The sequence below is a fragment of the Gorilla gorilla genome, chromosome X (genome assembly GCF_029281585.2).
Source record: "Gorilla gorilla gorilla isolate KB3781 chromosome X, NHGRI_mGorGor1-v2.1_pri, whole genome shotgun sequence".
In the NCBI taxonomy this organism is placed as follows: domain Eukaryota; kingdom Metazoa; phylum Chordata; class Mammalia; order Primates; family Hominidae; genus Gorilla; species Gorilla gorilla.
In genome coordinates, this window is record NC_073247.2 from 115,328,017 (window position 1) to 115,344,299 (window position 16,283).

Here is a 16,283-nt window from a genome sequence, read left to right on the forward strand (position 1 = left end):
TCTCACTGTTCTGAAGGCTGGCAAGTCCAACAGCACAGTGCTGGCGTCTGGCAAGGGTCATCCCATGATGGAAGTGTGGAAAGCAGAAGTGAGTGCAGAAGACAGAGAAAACCAGGCTGAAGTCATTCTTTTATTAGAAGCTTATTATCACAATAATGGCATTAATTCATTCATGAGGCTAGAGCTATCATAACCTAATCACCTCTCAAAGGCCCCACCTCTCCACACTGTTATAATGTCAATAAAATTTTAATATGAGTTTTGGAAGGGACATTCAAACCATAGCAATATTCAAAAGTTAACAGTTCTTATCCATGAGTAATAGAATTTTTAGGGTTTCTAATGATATTTTTCCCTTTGTGCATTTTCCAACAAAAGCATGTTAGGTTTGGAAGTGAGAAAAATAATCCAAAAAAAAAAAAATCTCCAGTCCTTCCCATAGGAAAATGGCTTAGCATCAGAATGAGGAACATCCCTAAGCCAAAGGAACTAGTTAATATGGTTGTCACAAAACTAATGTATCAATCTATCCACATGATAGCTTCAGGAAAAGCTGAGCAGCATCAGGGAAATTACAGCCCCAACTGAGTAGCTTCAGCGACATTACAGATGCCCAGGGAAAGGACAAGCATGTTTCTCAAATGAACCTTACATTTTGCTGTCAGACAATGTCTCTTCTTCCTAGGATTTTAGTGAAGGTCATGAAATGAAAATGAAATGAAAGTAGTTTCATAACATGCTTGATACAGTTTGGATATTTGTCTCCTCCAAATCTCAAGTTGAAATGTGATCTCCAATGCTCAAGGTGGGGCCTGGTGGGAGGTGTTTAGGTCATGGGGGCAGATCCCTCATGAAGGGCTTGGTGCTATCCTTGTGGTAATGAGTGAGTTTTGGCTCCATTAGTTACCATAAGATCTGATTGTTAAAAAGAGCCAGGCACCTCCTCTTTTCTCTATTGTTTCCTCTCTTGCCGTGTGACATGCCACCTCCCCTTGCCTTCTACCATGAGTAAAAGCTTCCAGAAACAGATGCTGGCACCATGTTTCTTGTACAGTCTGCAGAACTGTGAGCCAAATAAACTTCTTTTCTTTATGAATTACCTCGCCTTAGGTATTATTCCTTTATAGCAACTCAAAATGCACGAACACAATGTCTCTCTCTGTATTCTCCCAAATACATCCCCTTAAATTGAAAGTAGGCTCCTCTGTTTAGCCACCTAGTTAGCCAAGCAGTGACTTCCACAAGGGATGGAAAGGGGGAGAGACTGCATGAAACCACCCAGGGCTCAGCATCACAGCCTCTGGAAGGGGAGAATCCTGACACAGTGGGTTCGGGGTACAAGTTGAGTCAGAGTCTCACTCAGCCCAGGGACCAGGAACAATCAATATATGCACATTAAAACACTCTTAAAGTACTTTCCTTGTGCAATTAAAAATAATAGAAGGAATGGAAAAGATACACATGCCCAGCACTTATAACACAAAATCAGGTCAGGTTCTAAATGGGATGCATCCCTAAACCAACCAAGGGATTTGTGTAGTAGTGTGGACACATGAAAACTAAATTCCAGAAATCACTGCCTTTTTGCACCAAGATTTTCCAGATTAGGTTCCAGATGGACAAGTATAACAATGTAATGAGTAATAGTGTAAATGAAAGATGGAAAACTAAGCATGGACAAATGGAAAGATGTTTCATGTTCATTACTTGGGGCTAGATGGCACCTGGGAAACTCTAAGACTTTGGACACTTTAGATTTAAAAAGTGACAGCAAATATTATCTGCAGATTCTGTTAGTGCTCCCTGCAGCATATAAACTGAGAAAATGGGTATGTGGAGGCTAAAGTTACTCTATCTTGGATGCTAATCTGCCATATTTACTTCTGATTAACCTCAGTTCCAGGAAAGCCTCTAAAAATTTCCAGTTTATCTATTGTTCCTTGTGTAAGAGTACATACTTACCATAATTCTTGCCCTTAGTTCAAAACAATCTTGATGTTATTGTACTTCAATTTTCCTATACATTTCTTCTGAATCATGTATACCCTTTCCTTATGATATGTAAGCCCTGGATTTGGAGGGTAATTAGGTGGGAATCCACCATCTTGTCTCACCACTGTCTGAGGCACAGACATAGCTTCTGTTTGTTAGTCCCTATTACATGTTTCTTTCTAAGAAACTGGATTTATCAGCCTCTTTCTTTGGCCTCTCAGCTTCCTTGGACTTTGGGGGGTAGGTTTGCATAGACCTGTCCACCACAGAACACGGTGTGCCTGTTTGAGCAAGTCTGAAAGAAGATACACATAACAAGGAGGCATATATGGCAGGTCCCACTGATGAGATGTGAACATGTGTTTGTTCTCATAATTATTTTTTCCTTCTTTTCCATGAGGTAGGCATCTATAGATAAAATCATGCAACAAAAGAATATCATATTTTACTTTAGGAGGAACTATAAAGAAAAGTCTCAAAAATTAAAAAAAAAAAACTGACCAAGATGGTGGAGTAGGAGATATCAGCCTTCATCCCCCAACAAAAACAAATACAAACATCTATTCACAAACCAAAATAGACCAGAAAGGGCTCAAGGGTCCAGTTAAAAGTCTGCAGCAGCACAATGGAGAAAACAAAGGAGATTACCCACAGAGAAAGTATTTCTGGTGAGAACAGCATACTTGAGACACCAGGAGACAGCTATGAGCAAAGAAGAAAGGTGCCATGTCATCCATGCACAGGGAACTGTCGTGGTACCCAGAGGAGTGCTCCACAGAGGATACCAGTATCCCTTGCCACTGAGGTAACCAGCAGCCATTCCTACCAGGGAAATCCAGAGAGGGAGACACAGCTGCATACCTCTCCCTCTCCACAAGAAGTGGCCACCCCATTGAGCTGCTTCAGGAAAGGAACCACCACCTCTTCCAACCCTGAGCATTCCTTAACGTAGAGCCATAACCTCTTTGCGAGTGATCACACTCCAGACCCAGGCTCTGTGGCTACGCTGGGCCCACTGATGACTCAGACACCAGAGCCATTGCCATAATGAGCTAGTCCACACTCCAGGCTCAAGAACCAAGTCCTCGCTATGCATGACCCAACCCAAGGTGCTAGCTCAGATGCCACAGAGAACGAGACCTTCCCCTAATGACAGAGTCTGTTTAACTTTGTGTGCATCTGTGCTTCCATTCTTGGCTCTCTAGCTACTTCACGAGAATTTTCACCTTACATATTGCCATAACAAAACAGCAGGGGTGCCAGCACCCCAGACATCAGGTACATTACTGCACCGAATACCAGAGCCATAGTCCTTTCATGCATACCTGTGCTTTGTACCTCAGCAGAATATACATTCTTCTCAAGCACATATGGAATATTCTGGAGGATAGATCATATGTTAGGCAACAAAAGAAGTCCTAACAAATTCAACATTAAAATAATACCAAGTGTATTTTTTTACCACAATAGTATAAAACTAGAAATCAATAGCAGAAGGAATTTCAGAAATTTTATAAAAATATGGAAATTAAACAACATTGTCCTAAACAAGCAATTAAAATTGCTTGTTTTAGTAAAGAAATTAAAAGGGAAATTTTAAAATACCTTGAGACAAATAGAAATGGAAACACACCAAAATGGAAACATACCAAAACTTATGAGTTCTGGCAGTATCAGTTCTAAGGGAGAAGTTTATAGCAATTAATGTCTACATCAAAAGAGAAGAAGATTCCAAATAAACCACCTAATGTTATACATCAAGGAACTAGAAAAATAAAAAAAAAAACTAAGCCCAAAGTTAGTAGAGGGAATGAAATCATAAAGACCAGATCAGAAATAACTGAAATAGAGATGAGAAAAACGATAGAAAAGATCAACAGCAAGAGTGGATTTTATGAAAAGATTAAACAAAATTCAACAAAACTTTAGCAAGACTAACAAAGTAAAAAAGACAGATGGCTCAGATAAATAAAATTAGAAATGGGCCCGGTGTGGTGGCTCATGCCTGTAATCCCAGCACATAGGGAGGCTGAGGCGGGCATATAGCTTGAAGCCAGGAGTTCAAGATCAGCCTGCTCAACATGGCAACATTCCGTCTCCATAAAAAATACAAAAATTAGCTGGCGTGATGGTGCACGCCTGTAATCCCTTGAGAGACTACTTGAGAGGCTGAGGCATGAGAATCACTTGAACCCGGGAGGTGGAGATTGCAGTGAGCCGAGATCGCGCCATTGCACTCCAGCCTGGGTGACAGAGCAAGACTCTGTCTCGGAAAAAATATATATATATCAGAAATGAAAGAGGAGATATTACAACTGACATCACAGAAATACAAAGGCTCATAAAAGACTACCTCAAAAGAGAAGAAGAACAGTGTGAAGAGAAGTGAACAGCTATATGGCAAAAAATTGGGTAACCTGGAAGAAGTGGATAAATTCCTAGATGCATACATCCTACCAAGACTAAACAATGAAAAAGTAGAAAATATGAAAATATGAACTGACCAACAAGGGGATTGAATCAGTAATAAAAAGTATCCCATCAAAGAACAGCCCAGGACCTGATGGTTCACTGCTAATTTTTACCAAACTTTTAAAGAACTAATACCAATTCTTCTCAAACTCTTCCCAAAAATTAAAGAGGAGGGAATACTTCCAAATTCATTTTACAAGGCCAGTATCACCCTGGTAACAAAGCCAGACAAGGACACTACAAGAAAAGAAAATTGCAGGCCAATATTCTTGATGAACATAGATGCAAACATCCTCAATAAAATACTGGCAAACCAAATTAAATAGCACATTAAAAAGATCATTCAACATGATCACGTGGGATTCATACCTGGGATGCAAGGGTGACTCAATATATCCAAATCTATAAACGACATTAATGGAATTAACAACAAAAACCATATGTTCATCTCAATAGATGAATAAAAGGCATTCAGCAAAATTCAACATCCTTTCAGGATAAAAACTCTCAGCAGATTAGGTATATAAGAAATGAGCCTCAACATACAGACACAAAACCCATATCTGACAAGACCACAGCTAACATTATATTCAATGGTGAAAAGCTGAAAGCTTCCTTTAAGATCAGTACCAAGGTAAGGATGTCCACTCTCACCACGTCTATTCAACTTAACACTGGACATCCTAGCCAGAGAAATTAGGCAAGAAAGTGAAATGAAAAGCATCTAAATCAGAAAAGAATAAGTTAAATTATCTGTTTGCACATGACATGATCTTCTACGTATAAAACCCTAAAGACTCCACCAAAAACTGTTGGAATTGATGAATGAATTCAGTAAAACTGTGGATACAAAATGAACATACAAAAATCAGCTGTGTTTCTATATTCCAACAACAAACTATGTGAAAAAGAAGTCAATCCCATTTATGATAGAATCAGAAAGAATAAAATACTTAGGATTAAATCTAACCAAGTAGGTGAAAGATCTATTTCACATTGGATAATTTGACCAAGGAGGTGATGCAATCCCTATCAAAACTCCCATGACTTTTTTCATAGAAAAAGAAAACACAATCCTAAAATTTATAAGAAACCACAAAAGACCCTGAATAGCAAAAGCAACCTTGAGAAAGAAGAACAAAGCAGGAAGCATCACATTCCCTGATTGCAAACTATAGGACAAAGATATAGTAATCAAAACAGCATGGTACTGGCATAATAAAAACAGTCACATAGACTAATAGAACAGAGTATAGCCGAGAAATAAGTTCACACATACAGGGTCAACTAATCTTTGACAAGGGCACCAAGAATACACAATGATGAAAGGAATTTGTCTTCAATAAATAGTGTTGGGAAAACTGAATATCCACATGCAAAAAAAAATGAAATTGGACCATTGTTTCATACCATATTCAAAAATTAATTCAAATGCATTAAAGACTTAAACATAAAATCTGAATCCGTAAACCTCCCAGAAGATGACATAGGGAAAAAGCTCCTTGACATGGGTCTTGGCAATTTTTTTTTGATATGACTCCAAAAGCAAAGGCAACTAAAGCAAAAATAAACAAGTAGAATTACATCAAACTAAAAAATTTCTGCATGGCAAAGGAAACAACAAAATGAAAAGGCAACCTATGGGATGAGAGAGAATATCTGCAAACCACATAGCTGATAAAGAGTTAACATCCAAAACATGTAAGGAACTCACACCATGCAATAGGAAAAAAAAAAAACCCAAACAACTCAATAAAAAATAGCAAAGGACCTGAATTGGTATTTTCCAAAGAAGATATAAAAATGGCCAACAGGTATAGTGCAGGAAAAGGTGCTCAATATCACTAATCATAAGGAAATGCAAATCAAAATCACAGTGAGATATCACCACACAGCTGTGAGGATGGCTATTATCAAAAAGACAAGAGGTAACAGGTGTTACCAAGTATGTAAAGAAAAGGGAACTTTTGTACACTGTTGCTGGGAAAGTAACTTGGTACAGCCATTATGGAAAACAGTATGGAGATTCTTCAAAAAATTAAAAATTGAACTACCATACAATACAGCAATCCCATTTCAAGGTATATATTCAAAGGAAATGAAATCAGTATCTTGAAGGAATATCTGCATTCCCATGTTCATTACAGCATTACTCAAAATAGCCAAAATACGGAATAAACCTAACTGTTTATCAGTGAATGAATGGATATAAAAAATGTGGTGTGTGTGTGTGTGTGTATATATAATATGTCATATTATATATATATTATTCGGCCATAAACAAGAAGGAAATACTGCCATTTGCAACAACATGGATGAACCTAGAAGACATTAGCAGTGAAATAAGTCAGACACAGAAAGAAAAATATTGCATGAACTCACTTATATGTAAAATCTTAAAAGATCAAACTCATAGAAGCTGAATAGAGCAGTGGTTGCCAGAGGCTAGAAAGTCAGGGAAATAGGAAGGTGTTGATCAAAGGGCATAAATTTTCAGTTTTAAGATGAACAAGTTCTGGGAATCTAGAATAAAGCATGAGTGGTGATGGATGTGTTATAATTTGATTGTGATAATCATTACATAATGTATAGGTATGTCAAATCATCACATTGTACAACTTAAATATATAGAATCTTTGTTAATGAAATATTTTTTAAAAAATAAAGTTTAATAATATTATCACTACTTGGTGTTACATTTCCAGATATTCTCTCTGGTAATCATGCTATTATGTTTTTGTTTTTGTTTTTGTTTTTGAGACAGAGTCTCATTCTGTCAACTAGGCTGGAGTGCAGTGGCATGATATTGGCTCGCTGCAACCTCTGCCTCCCAGGTTCAAGCAATCTTCCCACCTCAGCCTTCCAAGTAGCTTGGATTACAGGAGTGCACCACCATGTCTGGCTAATTGGGTTTTGTTGTTGTTGTTGTTGTTGTATTTTTAGTAGAGTTGGGGTTTCACCATGTTGGCCAGGCTGGTCTCGAACTCCTGACCTCAAGTGATCTACCCACCTCAGCCTCCCAAAGTGCTGGGATTACAGGCACAAGCCACTGTGCTACTATGTTAATGTCAGTAGCATTACAATGACAGAATGAAGGCAAGTGGGAATGGACAACTAAAATTTGTTTAAGGCCTACTAGATGCTACACATGTGGTAGGTTGTAATTTTCAGACTTTCACTCTTCAAATCATCAGAGCAATGCTCTGAGGTTGGCATCCTTTTTACCTATGGGGAGATAGGCTTACATCCTTTTTACCTATGGGGAGATAGGCTCAGAGAGCAAAATACATGCTCCAGGAATTCTAGGAAGGCATCAAATGGACTGAGGTCAACTTGAGGGGCTTCCACTGGCCAATTCTGGAATAATTTGAGCATCAAATAAATATTTATAATAACAAATGTTATATCTTTGAGCAAAACAGGAATCTATGAATCACAGTAATATAAATAGCTGGGTGTGGTGGCTCACACCTGTAATCCCAGCACTTTGGGAGGCCGAGACAGGTGGATCACCTGCGGTCAGTAGTTCGAGACCAGCCTGGCCAACATGGGGAAACCCCGTCTCTACTAAACATACAAAAATTCACCGGGCATGGTGGCGGGTGCCTGTAATCCCAGCTACTCAGGAGGCTGAGGCAGGATAATAATTTGAACCTAGGAGGCGGAGGTTGCAGTGAGCCAAGATCGCGCCATTGCACTCCAGCCTGGGCGACAAGAGCGAAACTCTGTCTCAAAAAAAAAAAAAAAATACATATATATCCAACAGTCAAATGTCAATTAATAAATCTAAACAAAGTGACAGAATTATAAAAGCAACCCTGACAACTATCACAGTAGTAAATGATTCAAGCAAGAATCGTAAATAGATTTTCATTCTGCACCAAATCCCATAGCAATCACTGAGTCACCATGGTAACCATGCTGGCCAAGGAAAGCTGGGAGGAAAAAACAAAACAAAACAAAAAACCAACCACCTCCTCGATCTTATTCCTAACATGTGCTAAGAACTGAATAGGACTGACATGATGCACAGTAATTAACCTTAATTTTTTCTCACAATAAACATTCCCGGCAGCTTCAGCAATATACACCTTCATACATACCTAGATACCCACATACATACATGCTCTCTCCCTCTTTTTCTCATCACCCAAGTATCCAAGAATTCATCAAGGTAGATTTGTTTGGGAGTATAAAAAGAAAACTCCACAATTAAAATCTACCCACACACTGAAAGGCAAGAGCTACAAAACTATTTTATTTTAGTAATTTGTTTTTCTGGAGACGATCTTTAGAAAAATGTCTCAGTGACATTTTCTCCCTGGTTTCAGTATATTACCAATGACTTACAAAAGCTGATAGTGGAAATACTGGCAAATGTATGCTGTGATGACTAATTTTATGTGTCAACTTGGCTGGGTCACAATGCCCAGATATTTGGTCAAACGTTATTTTGGATGTTTCCGTGAGGGTGTTTTTGGATGAAATTTACATTTAAATTGGCAGACTAAGTAAAGCAGATTGCCCTCCCCAGTGTGGGTGGGCCTCATCCAGTCAGCTGGAGTCCTAAATAGAATAAAAAGCTGATATCCTCCAAAGAAGAGGGAATTCTGCCAGCTCACTCTTCAGATTTCATCTGTAATATTGGCTCTTCCTGGTTTATCAGTACACTGCCTTTGGACTTTAACTTCAACTCTTTCCTGAGTCTGAAGCCTGCTGGACTCCCCCATCAAATTTTGGACTCACCAAGTGTCCAGAATCACATACACCAGTTCCTTAAAATAAATATCTTTATATATATATATATATATATATATATATATATATGTGTGTGTGTGTGTGTGTGTGTATATATATATATATGTGTGTGTGTGTGTGTGTGTATATATATATACACATATATAAAGATATATGGATATATAGATATCTTATTGGTTCTATTTCTCTGGAGAACCTTGACTAATACAGACATTAAGTATTAAGCATCTTTTCTATCCTAGAGTAGCCTGTGCTTTCAACCAAAAAGGTTCCCCAGCAGCTAGTATTAAACACTCAGCTTCTGACAATTCAGTAAAAATATAATACATTGAAATTGCAATTGAAAATACTGCCATTAGGCCAGGCATGGTGGCTCATGCCTATAATCCCGGCACTTTGGGAGGCCAAGGTGGGAGGATTGCTTGGGACCAGGAGTTTGGGACCCACCTGGACAACAAAGCAAGACTCTACCTCTATTTAAAAAAATTTTTTTTAAATTTTTTAATTAGCCAGGCATGGTGGCACGCACTTGTGGTCCCACCTGCTCGGTAGGCTGAGATGGGTGGATCACTTGAGCCCAGAAGCCCAAAGCTATAGTGAGCTGTGATCATACCACTGCACTCTAGCCTAAAAAAAGAAATACTGCCATTTATAATAGCATCAAAAAGTGTAAAATACCTGAGGATAATCTGTCCACATGTGTGCAAGGCCTGTACATTGAACACCACAAAACATTGCTGAGAGAAGTTAAAGAAGACCTAAATAAATGGAGAGAAATGCCATCATCATGAGTCAGAACACTCAGTATTGTTAAGATATCTACTCTCCTCAAACTGATGTATAGATTCTATGCAACTCCAATAGAAATGTTAGCATATATTTTTAAGAAGAAATCATAAACTTATTCCAGAAATCATGTGGAAATGCAAATGAACCTAAACTATGAAAAACAACATTGTAAAAGAACAAAGTTGGAGGAAAAACACTACCTAATTTAAGCTTCATTATAAACTTACATTAACCAAAACAGTGCATTATTGCCTTCAAGGAAGAAATGTATATCAAAGGAACAAAGTATAGAGTCCAGAAATAGACCCACAAATATAAGGACAACTGATTTTTGACAACAATGCAAAGACAATTCAGTGCAGAAAGATCATCCTTTCAACAACTTGTGCTGGAACAGGTAGATAACAAAAATAAGCTTTTATCTATACACCACATCATAAAAAACTCAAAGTGGATCTTAAAAGAAGATTTAAATTTAAAAGCTAGAACTATAAATTTTCAAGAAGAAAACACAAGAGAAAATTGTTGCAGTCTTGGCTTAAGAGAAGATTTCTTAGATATGACACAAACAGCAACATCCAAAGCATAACAAATTTGGAACTATTCATATATACAACAATATGGATAAATCTAAAAATAATTAGGTCAAATATGTAAAATAACATGAAATTTCAGGATCCCCAAATTCATCATGCCAAGGGAAAAGTTAATAAGCCTGGGAAATGAATTGTGCAACATTACCAACCTTTGTCCCCAGATAACTGCAATTTCACAACCCTGTGTCATAGCGTAATACATAATCCAGATTCCCACAACAGTAAAAGGCATTATACCTTCCCAGATGACCTTCCTCAAATATTGCTCACAAGGAAATTTCTTGCTAGCCCCTAAATCTTTCAGGATACATATCCCCCTATAAAACCAACACATGCCAATTGTAACCTTAAGTCTGCAACCTAAGTTTAACTCCTAAAACTGAGTTTTGTTAAATCTTACACTGACAGTGTCAGTTACAAGCTTATCTTTCCAGAACAAAGACAAGACAAGATCAATCACTCTTCCACCTACCCTGAAACGAATACATAATTGACTCTTTCCTCTCTCTTTTCAAATCTTACCTTATGTAAAACTCAGATTTACTGACCGCTAATTAGAGCCTCACAAGAATGTAACCGTTTGCCTCACTGCCTACCCTCTCTCCCTTTTTCCCTCTTGCTTGCTCTCTGCCCTTAAATACTGAGTTCCCAAACCCCTCTTTGTAAAGCACAAGTCAGAGATGCTCCTCTGACTTGCAGTTTTCCCAGGCATGTCCTCAAACTTTGGCTCAATAAACCTCTAGTGATTGAGACACTTGCCTCAGTCACTTTTTTGGGGGTTAACAAATGAATTAGGTCAGAAAAAAGAGAATAAGCATCCTATGATTCCATTTACTTAAAAGGGCAAGAAACAAAAACTAATCTATGGTAAGAGGAGACCAGTGATTGTCCGGGAATGGGACAGGTTGGCATGGAGAGGGAAGCTAGAGACAGATGGAGAGGATTACAAAGGGGCATAAGGAAGCTTTTTGAGGTGATGAATATGTTCATTATCTTGACTATAATACTGGATTCACCAGAGCATACATATGTTAAAACTTATTAAACTATATATTTTAAACATGTACGGTATATCGTATGTCAACATGGCTCAAAGAAAGTATTTGAAATACATTTGTATAAGTTTTTGATGCAATTAAATCATCCAAAAGATTCCAACTACCACACTCTTGTTATATTACCAGATCATTACTATGTCTGATCAAATTGTTCTGCACTACATACAACCATAATAATCACTTGCAGTGTTTAAATATTTTTGGAAAAGTGGATGTTCATTTCTTTTTGAAGTACAAAAATAAAAATATTACATTCTAAGAAAATAATGATGATGATACTTAAGAGTAACTGTTTACTTTAGGGAACACGGCTTAGTATCATTATAATAGAGCGAATTCTAGGGTAATTCTTATTTCTGAAACTATTAAGGTATAGTAACTGACATTTTAACTAACACTTGCAAAATTTCTGGCTTAAAAAATCATTATAGGATGGAAAAATACCATGGTCACCAGGAGATAATTTATATTACAATCTCAAAATGCTAGAAAGACCTAACGACTGCATATTTCCATATCCATTTGAGAGATACATAGGAATCACTGATGATTATTTATATAGGCAGAAAAATATATGTAAATCTATAGCAAATGCATGTTAAACATCCAGTTGCTTCCCCAAATGAACTATTCATTTCTTTGTGACAATGAAAGGCATCTTTAACATGGGCCTCAAAAGCTACCACAAAGCACATAGCTGCTGATGGAAGGAAATTCCACCTGCTAAACCTCTTCTCCAATGATGAGATCAAAGGAATTTCTCTGCTTGTAGGCTATTTTATAAACCTCACATAGCTATTCCACAACATGCTTCTGTCCAGATCTATGAGCTCACTTGAGCCAGGTGTCATATCCCACCAGGGATGGAAGTGTTGGGGGTCTCCTTAGTACCGCTGCCCTTCAAATCTGGAGTAGAAGCTTCAGCAGCCATCACGACCCTGATCCTCAAAACCTACCTTCTTCAGACACCTGATATGAGCTCAATCACCTGATGAAGAGCTGCACAGGGACAGAGAGAAGCCAGCAATCACTGTGCTTTCTTGGAGTAACTATGTGCCAGGCATTAAGCTAGGCACTGAGTCAGTGACCAGTGACAATAATACAACTGGGTAGTGATCATAACAACCAGAGATACAATGGGATTCTCACCAGGGCCTTTTTCTTCTCCTTTTCCCATCTGTCTCCCAATAACAAATTTGAAAAGGAATAAGAGGCCTGAACTCATACAGACATTCACCATCCTGCAATAACCACAGGGCTACCTACCGGCTTGCACCTGTATCACTGAAGGTTCCAGCAATCCTGTGGGTGAGCATTTTTATCCCCATTTCACAGAGGAAGACGCTAGGCTCAGAGAGAGTGTTTACCTGTCTCATTTTTTGGCACCTTGCCTTCACTTGGAAAGTAGCTCCGGGACACCCCTGGAGCAGGACACCACATTCATTGGGGCAAAGAGAGTCCTACTTCTCCCTGCCTCATCAGACAGCGAGGGCAACTTGTCCCAAAGCGGGAGCAAGGCAACTTGGATATGGGATCTCTTCCTCTCTCTACATCGCAGAGTACCCGCAGCCACAGTTGAGTCTAAACACCTGAAGACGAAACCCTGCTCTCCTCACCAGGCCAAGTCGGTCTCCATTAAAAAGTCGTCATGGTTGTCACAGTCGCCAAAATGACGTCAGGTTACTATGGTAACCGCGATGCGCAGGCTTGTCCTCCACACCGAAAATGCTTCTGCACGACCCTCCCCTTCAAGCCTTCGCCTTTCCCTGGAAGCGAAACACCTTCACTCTTCAGGCCACCACCTGAGAAAATTTAATAGTAATAATTAGAGGAACTAGGCTGGGATCCAAGCAATTGGAGGAATTTTGCAGGTTGTGGAAACAAAGCACGTCTCTGTTGTCAGGAATTTTACTTGCTTATAAGTGACAGTAGATGAGTATCATCAGTACACAGAGACCCAGGGAGCCATCCTAAGGCTCTTGGTGATGAGATGGCCCTCTGAGGGGGAACATGTACAACTCACAGATCATGCTAAGCAGACATCTGTGGCAGAAAACTAAGAGACTGCCTATAATCATGTGACTGAATGACCTAGAGACACCAAAATATGTCATTTAAGAAATCTCAGAGTTATTTCAAGGAATCAGGACAAGAATATTATACTTACTTAGTAGGCAGAAACTTATTCAATTGAATCATATACAGATGCTCTTCAACTTAGGATGGGGCTATATCCTGACAATCCTATCTTTAGGTTGAAAATATCATAATTCAAAAATGCATTTAATACATCATTAAACCTATTATAAAGTGGAAAAACCGTAAGTTGAACCACCATAAGTCAGGGACCGTTGGTATTGAGTTACCCTGGGAGATTCTTACCCTCCATTTCTGATATTTTCATCCATGTGGTGGGGCATCCATGACAAAAGCAATTCCATCCTCTCTGCATACTCACTCCTTCTCTATCGCAGGAATCAGCTACCTGATTAGCACGTTGAGAAGGAGAACCATGGGTTGCACAGCCAAGGCCCTTTCCCTTTAAAACTCTTGGTACGAAAGAAATAAGTTCTAATGTTTTATAGCAGAGAAGGGTGACTATAGTTAACAACAATGTATTACATATTTCAAAATAGCTAGAAGAAAGGACTTGAAATGTTCCCAACATATAGAAATGATAAATACTCGAGGTGATGGATACCCTAAATACCCTGACTTGATCATTACATATTCTATGCATGTAACAAAATATCACATGTACCCCATAAACATGTACAATATTATGTATTAACTTTTTGAAAATGTGTTCTGCTCTGCCCTCAGGAGTGGGTCTTCCAATAGGCTCAAATCTCTCCTTCCATTTTCTGGGTCTCACTGGCTTCCCAACTGTTTCTATGATCTTGCTCCAAAATGCTCGGGTCTTTAAGCGGCCTCCAAAATAACTCCCACTCCAAGTTTGAGCTCTAAACCAACTAAGAGTTATGGCAAAAGCATAAGGAGAATAGTACATCAACTTTATTCCCTGTAAAGGTGAGATTGGAGAATGTGTCTTAGATGTGCTGGCATGTGGGCTTCCTATTAATGAGCTACAGAATTGGACAGACTTATCTACCCAGCAGGGCTACGCTGAGACAGCCACAAACGTCAAGAACTAAAATGCATATTCCATCTGCTATCTGCTGAAGGAGTCCTGCCTTTGTGTGCCCAAGGAAAGTGACTTCCTTGATAAAGGCTATCTCTATAGGAGGAGAAAATATTCCAGGACACCTTCTTTGAGGAACATTTCTCAAAGTGAATAAACACCTCTCTGTTCTGATTGTATACTCATCAAGCAAACTTCTGAGGATATGGTTTTCCATACGGCCTGCAGAGCCATTTATGACAACACTTTCTTACTCCCTTAACAAGCATGATTACAGTGGAGGCTCACCTTATGGAAAAGGATTGGAATTGATTTCTAAATTCCAAGAGTAGAATGAAAATCATACATCAGAAAAATTTATCTTGGAAATCTCTTCAAGAAGGAATTGATGGAATGTTCAGAAGTTTATACTCACACATTAACCCACAGACAGACTATATCTAAAATTATAACAAAGTCCTACCAAGGCTTCTAGAATAAGGGAATACCTGTATTATCCAATGATAGAAAGAGTACACTCAAATGGCATGTTTCGAATATCCATTTCTGCTTAACCAAACACCCCAAAACAATAGCTACTTATCTCTCAGGATTCTGTGTGTTGACTGAGCTCTGCTGGTTGTTTTTTGCTCCATGTGGTGTCTGTCACCTGGGCTGTGGTCATGGAGGCTACACTTGGCTGGGATATCTGAGAGTGCTGACTCACATGAATGACAACTGGCGCAGGTGTGTGCTGGGAGCTCAGTGGTGGCTGTTGACTGTAGCCCTTTGGTTCTACTTCACAGAGTCCTCCATGTGTATGGTTGCCAGATTCAATTTATTCTAAGCCAGTTAAATTTGAATTTCAGATGAACAACAAATAATTTTTAGTCTGATGCAATATTGTTTTGTTTATCTGAAATTCAAATACAATTGGGTGTCCTGGATGTATGCTCATTTGTTAAATCTGGCAGCCCTAGGGGAGGAGAATGTTAATCTATAAGCTTAACGACCCTCTGGGATGACTCATGCAATGGGGCAGATCTGGAAAAAATGAGCAGATTACATTGGCAATAAAGAAAATACCTGGTGCTGATGGTATGAAGGGGAAACAATCACATACAGTGTTGGTATCAAATGGGCATATCACTTTTCTGAGGCCCATATTATTATGGATTAATAACTTGAATGCCTTTTGATACAGAAGTCCTGTTTCCACCAACAAGTGACATTCAACTGAGGGTTTAGAAAAGGATACCACTCGGATTCTGACCTGCAATCTAGTTAAGGAGTCCTGGCTGAGGGGGCAGTTCAGGAGCCACATGAGTTCCCTGTTCCAGGGAGGAAAGACAGATACTTATGGAGCAGAGTGTTTAGAGGATCCAGCTTTAGGTTCTTCATGTTAGTGTCTGGATTTAATCTCATGACAGCCCTGCTAGTGAGGTGTCAGTATCCTCTCTTCATGAATGTCTGTGACTCCAAAGCATATGCTCCTAA

At 38.8% G+C, this 16,283-nt stretch overlaps 1 long non-coding RNA gene across 1 annotated transcript in view; it reads right to left on the reverse strand.

Moving 5' to 3' along the window:
- The window catches only part of LOC109024708 (uncharacterized), a 43,467-nt gene extending 30,015 nt beyond the window's left edge, over nucleotides 1-13,452 (reverse strand). Inside the window, exon 1 of the long non-coding RNA XR_010132506.1 lies at nucleotides 13,033-13,452. This is a non-coding gene — a long non-coding RNA (uncharacterized lncRNA). The remainder of the gene's footprint in view (nucleotides 1-13,032) is intronic.
- Nucleotides 13,453-16,283: the final 2,831 nt, after the last annotated feature.